The sequence below is a fragment of the Barbus barbus genome (genome assembly GCF_936440315.1).
Source record: "Barbus barbus genome assembly, chromosome: 24".
Classification (NCBI taxonomy): domain Eukaryota; kingdom Metazoa; phylum Chordata; class Actinopteri; order Cypriniformes; family Cyprinidae; genus Barbus; species Barbus barbus.
Window position 1 is genome coordinate 4,314,783 of NC_136752.1, and position 12,890 is coordinate 4,327,672.

Sequence of the window (12,890 nt, forward strand, 5' to 3'; positions counted from 1 at the left end):
CAGGTCTCAAGTACAACAACAATTCCACAAGTGGAGCTTCTCCAGTCGAAAGCACAGCAGATACAGTCCCAAACATAACACCAAGCATTTAAGTGATTTACAATATCAATTGCCTTAAATGTAGATGCCAAGGTCTGTGAATCTACCATTGGAGAAAGCATAAACAGCCAATCACGTGTTCCTTGATAACTAATCATATTACAGCCCTTATGTCATTTAGTTTCAGTAAGAGTTGTCCTAATTCTACCTGTAGTAATATAAACTTAAGTGTAAACTCTAAAAATAGATCAATCAAAATGAATGTTTAATGGAAAACATGTCAGAAATTTACCAACAGACTGTAGATTTATTAAATGAGAAGCTGTTTTCTCACAAAAACAGTTTATTAAAGGGCTCATTGGATGCTAAATTCACTTTTACATGTTATTTGAACATAAATGTGTTGGCAGTGTGTGTACACATCCACTCTATAATGATAAAAATCCACCCAGTGGTTTTTATTTTTATTCCTTCAAATCAGGCACTTCTCAGCGTCTTATCTGTGTGACGTCACACGGACGAAGGCCGCTCCCACAGAAGTGAGTAGAAGAGTTTTTTTTATGAATCTTTGTAGTCGCCTTTCCTAATAATGTGCTAGTTAGCAAGTTCTGCAGCTAAAGTAAACAGTATCATGAGCACAGCTTGTCATCCCAGAGAAGACAGGGCTCATTAGCATTTAAAGCAACATGGACTAAAACGGCTTGCTGAAAACAGAACTGATTTTGACTGGGTAAAAAGGGTGCTGTTTTACACTACCATTGAGAAATGTTAACTAAAGTATGTTATAGAATTTCATTAAGACCCTAAAGAATCATATCAACTTGTGGAAAATGGACATCCGATGACCCCTTTAAGCATACTGACTCCATTGACATCCATTAAAAAACAGCCTCTGGACTTCCCTGCCTACCGAGGCATTACTCCACTTTTTTTTTATTTAATTTAATTTTTTGTTACCTTGCTTTAAATGTGGCTTTGGCACTACAGACATACCAAGACAGTGCATAGAAACAGCAGGTGTTTCGAGGTTGATGAGGTTGGAAGTGGGAATTTCCAAGTTGAAATGTCCTACTTCTAGTTCATGTTTTTGTGTCAATTATGGCAAAAAAAATAAAAATAAAACACACAGAAAAAACCCCAACATAAAATGCAGCCATTTGTTTTGAAAACAGCTGACAAAAAGCAAAAATTAAGGTATTACTTAACTTAATGTCTAATGTTTTTAAGTTTGACATAAGGTAGCTCCACACTATGCTCGTTGGAAGCAGTGACGTCAAATATTGCATCAAGCTTCCAGGATGGATGGTCTCCCGAGTTCATAGATTGAAACTTCAAGTGGCGTTCCAGACAATATTTCCAAGTAGAGGGTGAGAAAAACTCAGATTTCGAGTTGTCTGTAACATGGCATGAGACGCACACTTAGGGTGGCACATGCGCATTGGCTGGTTCACCCTGAAATATGTGTTTTTTAACAGTATTTGAGCATAAAGTACAACATTTATGGGACAGTTCATGTCAGATTTTGTTCATGTCTGACTTAATATGTAAATGTGAGTGTGGAAATTTTTGAGATTTCATAGGCAGATAGGATAGGAGCAGATAGGATAAGTAATTAAAAAGAAGAAGAAGAAGAAAGCCAGAAAACTTTACAAACATTATAAATGAACCACAAGGATTATAATTTGAGGACAAAAATGCATGACATGACACCTTAAAAACTGCTTTCTGGAATACACAGCAACTCTGTACTGTCGTCTAGTGGTAGCTGCTTGACTCCAGCACAGTTATGTGGAGAGAAAAGGCATCAGTGAATGCATGCATGCCACTTGATCCACAAATGCAATTCAATAATACAATCAAGAAGAATCTGTGTTTGATTTGAAACATTTTTCAAGATGTCTCAGATTAAGCGATTGAAGTGTTTAATTGTTGGATGTAATAATACATATAGCAGTCGTCAGTTACTCCTGACATCTGAGCTGCTGAAAATGCAGAGGATTAATGTTACTTTCATTTTGAAGTGAATGCGGCGATCCCTGATCTACATAAATGCGTCTATGTTTGTGCGAATCATTCTTGATCCAGCTTTCTTTACAGAAGAAGTGAATATAAGGGTTTTTTATGAATCTTTGCAAATCGCCTTTCCTAATAATGTGCTAGTTAGACAGTTCTGCGGCTGAAGTTTAGTATGCTCCATAGTTTTTTACACTACCATTGAGAATTTTTAACCAAAGAATGTTACAGACTTCTCATCAAGACCCTAAAGAATCATACCAGCTTGTGTAAAATGGGCATCCGATGACCCCTTTAAAACAAATTTCTGCCAATGCGAACATTTGTATACATGGATGTGTCTCTGTAAAGAGCGCTGAACATTAATTTAATGACTTCACTGACACAAGACAGAGTGATAAAGAGTGATATCACATGGCTACGAGTGTGATATTGTGTTATATAACAGTTTGATGGCAAAAGTATATAAATAAAATTAAATAACAACCACTGAGTGTCTAAAGCCGCTTTTCTACTGAAATTACCTGGAACAATTTTTCCCAGGAACTTTTTTTTTTTTTTTACCCCAGACCTGTTGATGTCTGCGTTTCTATTGCGGTCTTGCGTCCTCAGTAGTTCTGAATTCACGAGTTCGACTTGGGAGTGTGAACCCCCAGGGATGGGAGGACGCTAATTCTGCAAAGAGCAGCGTACTTGATAACATCAGTCAGCTCACCTTGGCTACAGCAATTTTCCTCACCGTATTTACAATAAGACAAAATATGATATGAAACACCACTGCCTCTTTTCGTTTTCATTTAAACATATTAATATAGCCGTGGAAATGTAGTTCAGGGAATGTACATTACAATGAAATGAAATATTATATCAAACAGCACTGCCTCTTTTCATTTTCATTTTAACATATTAATAGATTAATAGAATAATATAATAAAGACGAAAGATCACCTGTTAGATTTACCCAAAGCGAAATATATCACTATACCAGCGAATTATACCACTACAGAGACATCAGAGCCAGCGGCAAATGTCAGAAGGACTAGCCAAGGTTATGCTCCTCTCAGGGGGATACATGAGCACTGAGCGCCCAGTGATACCGTGGAGCTCAGTCTCGTTTTAAACAACTACATTCTCGCCTGAAATACTTTTAAAACTACATTTCTGTAATGTCTTCTTTTGGGTTCTGTGTCTTGTTCTTGTTTTCATGTCTTTTATTTTGAAGTTCTGTTATGGTTCCTGTTTGTGTCATGCTTCCCTTGCCCTCATGTCTCTTTTCTATTGGTTCCCTTGTTCCTTGTGTCATGTTCTCATTGGTTGTTTCATGTCTTGTGACCCTCATTGTTTGTTATAAGTAGCCTTGTCATTGCCTTTGTTTCTGGTCGTGTAATGTTATAACCTGCTGTCGGTGAGTCTAGTCTGTTTCATGCCAAGTCAAATCAAGTCTTCGTTTGGATTTTGGATTTCACGTTTGCCAATAAACTGCACTTGGGTTCATCACTACGCTCGCCTCCAGTGGACTCATTACAATTCCATGACACAATAACAGTAATATTTAAAAAAAAATATATATATATTTATATGGTGGTTTGAAATGCAGTGCTGCGTGAACTCAACCAATCAGCATGCTCGGCGCCCAAGTCACGCTCCTGAAAGGTCCGTTCCTTTGAAGAAGTACTACCTCATGAGCAGGGACTTTCTGAGGGGCAAATTTGTACCCAGAACTTTATTTAGATCCTGGTTCCTGCGGTGGAAACACACAGAGTACTGGCCCAAAGTCCCTAATTCCTGGGTAAAGTTCCTGCAGTGGAAAAGGGGCTTAAAAAAAACCCTTATGTGTGCAGAATTTCCTCCCGCCATGGATTCAAATCTCAAGTTGACAGTTGGGTTGCTTTATTTTATTATGTAAAGGAAAGTATTATTAGTGAAACAGATGGACTGAGTGAGTGTGATTACCTCAATTTGATACAGCATTCATGTTTCAGCTCATGCGCATTTAGCTTTTCATGCAGACATTTTGGCACTGCGAGTGGCAATGTTCACTATTTTCCATATTCAGTGTATTTCTGGATGCCAGAACTGGCGTAAAGCACAACAGAGTTTCAAAGCACATGATGTTAGTGTTACACATAAGTTTTCTATGGAGGCATGATGTGAATTTAAACAAATGATTCAAGGTGGCTCAAAAATACTTAACATTATTGATAAGGGACATTCTAATGTGGTCGAAGAAAATCAGCTTTACGAAGGCTGTGGTGGAGTTGGCATGTCAAGGCTCAGTGTGGCCACAGAGAGTCAGCGAACAGGGGAAACTTTTATCAAACTCCTCAATGTCATCAGCATGTTTAATCAAACTGTTGCTAAAAAGATAGCTGACAATCCGTCAAATGCTAAATATACTCCACACGAAGTGCAAAATGAGATCATCGCTAGTATGGCTTGTATGGTAAGGAAACTGAGGAATGCTGGTTGTTTTGCTTTAATTGTAGACAAAAGTAAAGACATAAGTAAAAAAGAACAGATTTCAGTAGTCCGCTACCTACATGCTGGGAATGTTATGGAGTTTTTCACTTCTACAGTGTATTAAAAAACTCTCTTGTCATTGCAACATTGATGCCAGTGCTATGATTGAACAGAGATGCTGTTGAGTTTTTTGAGATTGTGCAAATGCTCTACAATTTTGTTTTCTGGTTCAGTGGTTCATGACCTTTTCAAGAAAAAACAGAAGGAGCTTGAACCATCTGACCAGACAGTCGAGTTGTGGACAATTATAAAAATCACTTCCCGACATTCTAGCCACTTTTCTACGGAGACCCTAAGAGCTCATGGTGGTGGAAAGATTTCGGGGTGGGTGAAAAAATTTGGGGTGGGAGGAAAAAATATTTTTCAAATCTTTTGTGTTCTCTCGCAATACTTTGCGTTCTCTCGCAAATATGTTTGCGTTCCCTCGCAAAACTTTGCGTTCTCTCGCAAAGCAAACATCTTTTTTGGGAAGAACGCAAAAGATTTGAAAAATATTTTTTCCTCCCACCCCGAATTTTTTTCACCCACCCCGAAATCTTTCCACCACCATGAGCTCTAAGGGGCTCCGTACTTTTCAGGTTGTACAAAGACACAAATATGAGGCGAAAAACAGATGTCAGGGCAATGGAGGGGCTTATCGACCAACAGTTTGTTTTGCCCCTCATTTAATTTGAGAACATTTTCCATGTCACCAAATTTGCTTCAAATCAGCCATAGTCACCCAATTTGGACATCTCCTCGGCAAATGATCTGATCCAATCTGTCGTCACAGCTCTATCCGAAAATCATTCAGAGGTATATTGGAGTGACATACAAAACCATGCAAATGAACTGTGTGCCAAGGCTGGTTTAACATTGGGGAGCATACCACCACAAAGGAGAGAAGCCTGACAACAAAGCCAGTGAATTATGGACTTTATTGTTGAGGCTCCTGTACACTGCGCTCACACCTCTGATGATGATTTGTGCACTGACTGCTTTTATCAAGCAGTTGACAGGCTGATCAGTGAATTGACAAGACACTTCTCTAAAGATGCCGACGATATGATGATGGGGGTCTCAGCTCTCAGCCCACAACATAAGTCATTCTTAGACAATCAGTGTCTATTTCCCATGGCACAGTTTTACGGCATCACTGCAGAAAATTTAAATGCAGAGACGCACCAAGTCTACCATTTGCTTGAAAGAAAAAGAAAACAGGGACACTTGATTAAAAACACTTCTGAATTGCTGTTTCTTATGGAACCATATAAAGATGCATTTATGGACTTTCAAAAAGTCTTCCCCTTCTCCAAATTCCTGAAACCTTAGGACAGTGCTTCTCAAAGTCCGGACTCCGGTCCGGATCCGGACCCGGAGGGAATTCAATCCGGACCCTTTTCTATTTCATATTTCAAGAACACTAATTATATTTCCTACTTTGATAAACGCACGTTAAACTTGTAAATCATTTGTTTATTTATTCTTATTTTTTTTATGTCTTTTGGAGAAGGTCCGAAATTGCAGGCGAGATATTGAAACTTTTCCATGACATATGTTGTCATCATGACATCCAGTGAGCGTATGACGTTTGACATAATCGGGCGACATTTCACCGCTAATATTTTAATTTTTTTGTTTTGTTATCACTTATATTATGGCAATTTGTCTTATAGCAGTGCCCAGTGTATACATTTATTTGTGGCGGCTTGTCACAATATCAAAACTGACCGCTACAAATAGATTTTACAAAATAAACTGAGCACTGCACGTTTCAAAAATAAAATGCTGCGCGGGTGTTTTTATATGACTGTATCTTTTAAAATAACCGTCCGTTTTCTTCAGAAAAGCTTTGATGTCAATTTTCATTTGGTCTTTCCTGTAATGGCTGATAAAGTAGCGCTTATTTGATTACAGTCGTTACCGGGGAAACAGCTATATATCACGCTCCAACAGCGCCTCCTGCTGGCAGAGAATCAACTTGTATTTGCTAGTCTTCGGGAAACTGGTGTCTGTCAGCAAACATAAACAAAAAAGCATGCTTCAGAACTGTTTTGAGAAGGTGCTTAAGTTTTGAGCCATGTATTATTACTATGAATTAGGCTACTACTACTACTATTACTATCTTGTGCCCTGCAATAACCATTTACGCGAACTCTCTTTTGATATAAAGGGAAAATCGGCCCAAAAAATCAGCATCATATATCGGCCATAGGCTGCCCTGATTTCTAAATATTGGCCAGAGAAAAAACATTATAGGTCGACTTCTACTGCTGACACTTAAATTAATTGTTTTGCCACTTTTGCACTTGTTATTAAAGTATTTTGAATGCAAAGGAACCTTTTTTTTTTTAAATGAGTGTTTATTTGTTATATGTTATGTATGTTTATTAAAAACACGTTTTGTAATAACCAATTGTTCCGGACCTTTGACACTGATGAAAATTCAGATTTGGACCTTTGAATGTAGACTTTGAGAACCCCTGCCTTAGGATAACACCATTTCAATAAACTGCTCAATTGTTGCTGACTATGCAAATTGCATGCAAATCCTGACAAGCCTGCGGGCAGTATGAGAGCGGCAATTGCCTCAGAATCTTCTCCTTCGCGCTGTCATTGTCGAAGATGCACCAGAGGACACTACAACTTCTTTGCGTGGGCCCAATGACCTGCCGGACCCGCATTTTCAGTGCATCGCCTGCCTGGGCTTGGCCCATGCTGAGGCTGCGTTCTCTGAGTCCGACTGCGTGCACTGAAGCTGACTTGCTCCTGCTGGTTTTGAGGGCTCAGAGGAACATTGCTCGTGGCCATACAGGTATGAGATATATAATCGAGAGAGGCTGGTGGTTCCCCCTTAGCAAATCCCCCCATGAGGGACCTGCTGTCTTAAGCAAACGGCTTGATATGGCACTCCAGCCCAGAGCTGTGGATTCGGTACTTCATGGGTTCTAGAGGGGCTAAGAGCCCTGCCTCTCCATGCGCTTGACATGCTCACTGAGCCTCGTGCACCTTCTACTAGGCGTCTGTATACTCTTAAATGGCATATTGTTGCTGCCCTAGAGATATCGACCCATTTGACGAGGGCTACTGTCTCTTCATGGGCCTGCTCTAAGACCACAGCTATTTGGAATATAGACTTTGCGGCTGGCTGGTCCTCTCAGAATACTTTCACCAAGGTTCACAAGTTGGATGTGCTGTCCTTGGTGTCTGAAGTCCTTTCAGTGAGTCATTAATCTCACTTATTCTTCTAGTTTATTGTAATGCTGCAATTTAGACCCGGTTTGTTACTGCTTATAGCTGTTGACACTGTGCAGGTCTATGTACATTTTTATATGTGCTTCTGTAACAGTTTGTCTCCACGTATAGCTGTTGACACTACACAGGCCTATGTACATTTTTATATCTGCTTTTGTACCAGTTTGTTCCCTCTTATAGCTGTTGACACCAGTGGCGTAGGTAGAATTTTATTTTTGGGCGGGCATGCGCAAAAATGAGTTGGCGTTAGTAACTAAAGGATGGTGCTGAACTCAATATTCAGGTAATTTCAGTCTTCTTTTCTTTGATCCAGTTGTAAAATAAACTGTAGGACACAGTGGAAGGCACGCATAGTAAAACACCAATTCTCCATTACCGTCATGAACTTGCCCATTGTCAGAATAATTTAAAATCATTCACAATAGCCCCAATCTACTGTTGCAGATTATAGTTGGTTACTCAAACTATAAATTTATAAACTGTACTATTGTAATTGTGTGCTGTTGTACCCCATGCTTAGTGTGGTCTTAGCCTTGGTTCGGGCTGATCTTCGCTGCTCTCATGGCAGGATTTTACACCATTCCCACATTGAATGCTTTGCAATCTAGATTGAATAGAGAACATCCTAACCTTGTTTCCCTGAGAGTGGGAACAAGACATTGCGAAGATAGCCAAGCTCACCAAGCTTCTAAGGCAATTGTCACTCTCACTGCATTATATACTGCCTGCAGGCTTGTCAGTATTTGCATGCAATTTGCAAAGTCAGCAACAATTGGCCAGTTTATTAAACTGGTGTTATTCTATAAGGTTTCAAGAAATTGGAGAAGGGGAGGAGTTCCCAGGTTATGACAGTAACTGGAGACATTTTCTATCAACTGTTTACAGTTGTATAGGACTTTATAACTCATTTAAGACCGTGTTTACAAGGTCACTTGCCAAAACCGTGCATTTTGACATAATTGTGTGTGTTGCTGTCCACTGAAGCACTACTGCTGCGCTGTCTGAAATAGCTCAGAGCATGCATTCAGCTGAATGTGCCGAGACTTTCAAGCTGAGACTTTCAAACTACTCCATTTGATAATCATCAAGACAGTCATTAAGAGAAAACACAAGAACAAAAGGACCACATGGCAGAAATCACCAGACTGTGGAACAATGGTGGACCCGGGCTATGGAGCAGAGGCAGACAGTGGAACAATAGAAGACCTGGGCCGTGAGCAGTGGCAGACAGTATAACACTGGTGGACCTGGGCCGTGGAGAAGAGGCAGACTGTGGAACAGTGGAGCAGGAGTCCACCAGGTCAGATCGAAAGGAGCATGGTGGAGCTGACAGAGCAGGAAGGCATGGCGGAGCTGGCAGAGCAGGAAGGCAGGGTGATGTCGGCAGAGCAGGAATCCATGGTGGAGCAGAGACATGGACAGACCACTTGACTGTGACAGAACAGGCAAAGAGTTCTTGAGCATAGCCACAACAGAGCAGACTGAGAGTTCAGAGATTGGCACCACCTCTGGAGGTTCTGCAGCGTACGCCGCCACCTCTGGAGGCACTGTAGCAGACTCAGACTCTGGAGCTGACTCAAGGACAGGAGTGACCTCTGGGGCAGGCTCATTGACAGGAGAGGTCTCTGGGGCACATTGTGCAACCCACACACTCAAAATGGCAACCACCATTACAGGAAGGGTAGAAGATGGTGGCAGGACCTCTAAGATGGATGGGCTTGAGAGCGCCAAATCTACGTGGTTAGGGAGCGTTGAGACTGCATGACTTGGGAGCGTTGAATTTGCGCGACTTGGGCATGTATAATCTGCATGGCTTGTAAGTGTAGAATCTGCATGGCTTGGAAACGTAGAATCTGCGTGGATCGGAAGTATAGAATCTACACTGGATGCTAGTCTTGAATAACTTGGGCCTGACTTAATGTCTCTGAGCGTGATCGACATGATGTGAGGTGTCACTGGAACGGTGGCCATGACTGAACTAGACTCTGGAACGGCAGCCATTTTGTACAAAGTCTCTAATCTGGTAGCCATTTTATGTACAGTCTCTGGGTTAGCAGAGGGTGACATGGGCAACGACATTGAAGTCTACCTGATGGCACAGTCCACAAAAGTCCTCCACATAAATCTCTATGGCCCGGATTGACGAGATAAGCAACCAGGAAAACAGAGGGGGAAATTGGTTCTCTAAGAAATGCCATCCTAGAATTGAGTTCCTAGAACTACGTGGTGTGAAAGCTCCTTTTGTCATAGTATCCTTTCAATCCTTACACCATGTCTACACCGAACGCGAGCAACGTGACGTTGCGTGACGCAACAAAATACAATAGAACCTATTCTGCTGTCTACACTGGATGCGGTGCGGCACGACAAATCCCTGACAGAAAACTGCTGGTGCATTCTATTTATGACGTATTGACACAAATTTCAAATGATTTTCAACGGTCCCTTTATCACTTCCAGTGTAGACAGACCAGATGTTGCAACCCTTCCAATGTAAAAGTCTTTGCTATTCACTCATAAAGACAGTCTATTGTCGCTATCTAATGGTGTAACAATGTAACAAAAATCACCATTACTGCCACACAGACACCATTTAATAGTATTAATAAATACTGATGTTATTTATTAACAGTTAATAATATTATTTATCAAACAATAATATTTACAGATGCCATATGTAATAATGAAAGCTAGTGGCTGAAATGGGTACTGCGGTCTTTTTCTCCCATCCTCTCCTCCTCAGACTCAAAGCCCACACGTGTCAGATTGTTTTACACAAATGAGCACAATTGACAATGAAAGGCGACAAACCTGGGCTGCGTTTCCCAAAAGCATCTTAAGCCTAAATTGTTCGTAAGCTCCATTGGTTTCAAAGGGTCTACAATGTACTTAAGCTTACGGTGCTTCTGGGAGACACAGACCTGAACAGTAAACTTATGAGTTGATTTAAAGCGGAGTGATACAAACTGTGAAATGGTTCCCATGGTGATACTGGGTAATATCTCATGATTTGAAAGACCTCCCAGCCAATCAGATTTGAGAACCACAACAAACCGTTCTATAAATACTTATAACTGTAAGAACAATCTATCTCTGGATAAAATATCATCAACAAAAAAGGACAGCAAAGATTGCATTTCCACCAAATATTTGTTTGTGTAAAATCTGCTTATGTTCCTCTGAGAATTTAGGCATGGAACTATCATATATTTTCATATGAATTAATATGAAATCACCAACTTGTGACTGGGTTGGCTATTCAGATGCTTCTTCCCATAATTGTACTCTTGTATAAATAACACAATGGTTGAGAACTGGTTTCTTTCATTGTTTTAACTCATATTTGTCAGTCCCTTGTAATTTGAACTGATGGCTCTGTTTTGTGTTTGTTTTGGCTTAGCCAATGACATGATGACACCAATAAAGGTGACTCATTTCACAAGTTTGTGTGCCTATTATAATCTTAGCATACAGGGAAGGAGGCATACATATTCAGGAAGGATATTCTGCTGGAGCTCCGATTTACTGTACCTTTCTTGAATGTTTATTTATGAGATTAATTATTGGATTTTAAAAGCATTGATGAATAATTTTTAAAATGCTTTAATTTTTAATAATTTTTAAAATGACAGATCATTAAGACAGGTATCTGTGTTTCTTTACTGTAGAAATATTCCCACATTAAAAGATTCTAATAGGGATTATAATAGAAGAAAAAGACTGGAAAATTAAGCGTCCCTGTGAAATCCAGGTGAGATACATGACTGATGCTTTAGAAAAAGAACAATGGGGATAGAGCAGAATAAAAATGAAAACTCAAGAACCAGCAACACAGTGTAATATCAACATATTTGATGTGGTATTTAAATGTGGATTTATGTTTTTATAACACAAGCAACATCACCTCTGTGCACAGGGTATGATTTGATAGTGAATTAGTTTGTTTGTATCACCCATAAAATTTGAGCAGCCATTATAATCGCATAATACAAGTTCTTTATCTGATGTCCCAGATGTGGAACACTTCCTTTGCAGGACCACAATTAAAGTCTCACATCAGTGGGTCTGGCACACGACAGGAAATGGGTGTTTGCATCCTCCACTTTAGTACCTCCATTATGACATCACGGGGATCAGGAAGTCATTGGAATGGAAAAAAGTGCTTTAAAGCTCTGAGCGGAGGACAGCCATAAACCACACAATATACAAACAGATGCCAGGTGACTGAGGAAAGACTGAGAGATGAATAAAAGGGAAGGAGACGCGACCTGCCCCAACACAGGGTGCTGCTGGTGAGCCACAGGCTTCGTTTGGGGCCTCTAGAGTGCTGCAGAGAGCAGGATGTTTTGGTTTATTTAGTGCTTAATGTGGGTGTTTCTGACCAGGTGTGCAGTGCCCTCCTCACCACAGAGAAGTAGATTTATGAGAATGAAGGCTGATGGCTCAGGGCAAGAGTAGAGTACACTCTCTACTATGCTACTGCTATGCCACAAAATGAAAAAGAATACACTTACATGTACATTTGTTAACACTAAAACATCTGAAATGATCCTGTATCTGATTCCTCTGATAAATAATAAAACTAAACTTTATTTTATATAGTGCCTTTAAATGAGCTTCACAAAGTACTTTACATGTTAAATAATGCAAACACCACAGTATAGTATGTGGAAAATAATGCGTTTTTTGGAACTCGAACTACGTAAACACATTGAAGTACATCAAATACACAAAATAATGTTCTTTTTTAGCAACATCATATGACCCCTTTAAGATCAACCCAATATCCAGATCCAGTGCAAACATTTCAAAATTAGACTAATGTGATCACTTGCTCAGGTCCTGATTATGATCCAAGCAAAGAATAATAGTTCAAATAAACAGTAATATTCTCAATCTATTTTTGGAGCTTGTCAGCTTCTGGACAGTATGTGCTTTCACTGTAACAGCAAAAACAAACAAAGCATCTGCATTAATTTACTCATGTATTGCTTCAGGTGTGGGAAACAATAAAAAGAAAATAATTAGCTAAATTACTGTGTGCAAATTAAATGTAAAATGGTCTTTTTCACTTTAGAAACAAC